The sequence below is a fragment of the Malania oleifera genome, chromosome 1, assembly GCF_029873635.1.
Source record: "Malania oleifera isolate guangnan ecotype guangnan chromosome 1, ASM2987363v1, whole genome shotgun sequence".
Taxonomy (NCBI): domain Eukaryota; kingdom Viridiplantae; phylum Streptophyta; class Magnoliopsida; order Santalales; family Ximeniaceae; genus Malania; species Malania oleifera.
The window spans coordinates 91,012,575-91,015,873 of record NC_080417.1 but is presented as its reverse complement, the minus strand read 5'-3'; positions in this window follow the sequence as shown (position 1 = coordinate 91,015,873).

Genomic DNA, 3,299 nt, shown 5'->3' with positions numbered 1-3,299 from the left:
AAGTTGTCATGACCCAATCGTATGAAGGAGTACTCTAAGACCGTCACCATGGTGTAATGACAAGATGTCATGAGAAGTAGCAGCACTGGGAAGGAAATACATGGTATTTCATGTTATGGTCTTTGACTCAACTACCAACTAAAGGAAATACCCACCGTTTGATCATCATCATGTGAAATTAGAAGATGATGATCAAAGCTAAGAGAAGGATCAAAGTTTCAAACCAGGTCTTGTGAAGGATTTCAAAGGTAAGTAACATTTTGTATTATGGTTTCTTCCTTTACCGGTCAGTGCTTCCCAATGTTGCTGTTCTCAAGACATCTTGTCATTACACTATGGTGACAGTCTTAGAGTACTCCTTCATACGATTGGGTCATGACAACTGCTTTTACCCTTTTCGGGTGGAACCATTGGTGCCACTTTTGATTTCACATTAGTTTCACTTGCATCACTGGGTTGAACCTCCATATTCGGAGGGAAATCTTACTATTCATTGCTCCATTCATTTACCGTCTTTACCTTCATCTTGGAAGGTCCTTCACTACGCTTGTTAGGATTCCTTGATGCAGAGGAATCACAACTTTCCCTGTGCATTCTTGCTTGATCAGATACTTCGCTACATATGGCCAAGATGTCCGTACTGCACACTCGAAGTGGGATCCTTACACAAAGGCCCTATATGTAAAAAAACCTCTTATAGGTTCATATAATAAATTTATGATGCTAACTTGTTAAATGGATTCCATGAAAACTATCCACATTAGACAATTCAGCACCTGATTGAAATACAAGCATCACTTTTAAGAATATTTTTGCATGCAGTATACCATACTCATTTTAGCACATGGTTTATGGACTTTTAATTATTTTGATAAAATTCTAATGAAATTTCAGTAGCATACTATCTGTAAATAAAACATTTCCCATAAATACATGCTTCGAAAATGTGGTTGTTTATAGCAAATAATTCAGATTAAGCATGCAAGAACCTAAAAATATCTACCAACATGCAATACACAAGTCACAACATCAGCCATGCAGGTGGCATTTAGTTAAATTAGCATACACTCCTATTACCTGAACTATCAACATGTGTTGACTTTTTGAGTTCAATCCCTGGTTTTGATTATGACAAACTACATGTTATTAATGTGTGTGCCTAAGTACTTGAATAGGTTAATCATTCAGATCACATACATGAAAGTGAAGTGGAAGCCAGAAAGGACTTAGAGCACATTATCCTAACTGATTCCATGAAAAGTCAAGAGCAAAAGAAGAAGATATTTGTTTTAATTGAATATGTATTTTTGTTTCATTATTCGCTCTGTAATAATTTATGGTTTGTAATAATTGCATCACGTGCACAATAGGTATTTATGCTCAATATGACCATAGATTGACCATAGGGAACCAAATGACCATAGGGCACCCTTCGGTCGACCGACGCCATATTTTTAGGGTTAGCTCAAAGACCATAGATTGACTCTAGGGCCCTAAACATCACATGAAAAAGTCTCCTATAGCTTAGAAGTTATTATTATGTGAGCAGGGGTGACTTCAAACGAAAATCAAGACTTAAATGCACACTTTAAGTGTGTTCGGTCGACCGAACCTAGACACAGAGGCAACTTGTTGACTATTTGGCCGATCATTTTGAAATGAATTTGCACTGCATAGTCAACCAAACTGACGTGTGTGTGATTCCTAACAACCTAGTCGACCAAACGACCCTGGTCGACCGAACCTTAGAATTTGGTCAACCAAACATGCGCTGGTCGACCGAACCTCAGAGGGTTCAAAATTGCCTTAATACAGTCGACCAAAACTTAATTCCAAAATGTCACGGTCAATCGAACTAAGTGATATAGTCGACCGAACCTAAAATATGGTCGACTGAAAACTCTCGAGTTGCCCAATTTTTACCGAGGTAAAATAGGGTTTATTTTTTATTAACCTCACTTAAAATTTTCAAAAGTACCAGATGAGTTCCGAACGGTTATATTTTTTGGAGTGTCTATATATACTCTCTCATTTGGTTTAATTAGCACTGATTAGGAAAATCATTAGCCATAAAATTCTTTAAAATTCTTTTTGTTCATACTACTCATTTTGAACAAATTGTTTCAATCTTTCAAAATATATTTGCTTACTCTTCTCACTCTTTGATTTGAAAAACTATTCTTAAGGATAATCATTTGTTCATACTTTTTGTTTTGCAAATAGATTTCAACTTGAAAGGGAGTTTAAACTTTTGAGTATTGTGCATATTTCCATCCATTTTCAAGCATACAACTCTCATCTTGCATAATCTTTTGAAAATTATTTTTGAGAGTTAGCTTAGAGAATTTTTTCCCATAGTATTTTATATTGATAAATATTAATTGGGAAAACTCTAGATTTGCTTAAGGTCTTGCAACTTCATTGCAAGTATCTAAAGCTTGAATATTTTTATTGATATATATATATATATATATATATCATATTTTTGCAAGCTTTTATCCTAATCTTTATTGGGCATTATATTGAAAAATATTTGTTGAGAATATTTGATTAGGTTTCCCAAGTTCCTTTGATTATTTGTTAATTATAATATCTTGAATCAAAGGTCTTATTCACATGTATATTGATATACACAAATTGTTGTGTGTTGATATTTCACTTGGCTAATCTCACCTGAGCATAAATACCATTATCTCTGAGTGCATTGGTTATTGTTTGAGCGCATCGGTACATATCTACTTGCATAGAAGCATTGTATTTGTACACATTGATTGTACTCAAATTGTTTTATCTGTTGTATTCTCGACGTGTGGTCAGAAGAGGGAGACTAACCCTGTGAATAGCCCTCAACTAGTTCAGACCTAGTTAAGAGAACTAGAGGCACCATCCTGGTAAGGTGTTGTAAACGATGTTGCTCCACCCGTACGTAAGCAACTTAGTGGAATTCTCTTGCTTGTTAGCTTGACGTAGGCAGTATTGGTCGAACCCCGATAACATATCGTGTGTCTATTTCATTTCCGCACTTTCAATTTCAGCACATGTAAGTTTTATATATGATTTATTATATGCAGTACATGTATTTAATTGTTTAAATATTTGATTGGGTTTATGATTATATAGAAAGACCCTAGGTTTGTGAAATACTATTGATATCTAGTTTAACCTAGGTAGAAATTTTTAAATACCCAATTCACCTTCTTCTTGGGAATACACAAATTTCAACAGCATGTAATACACAAGTCACTGTCACTACAAAAAAAAAACTACTTTTTAGTGACGATATTATTAGTGAAGGATTC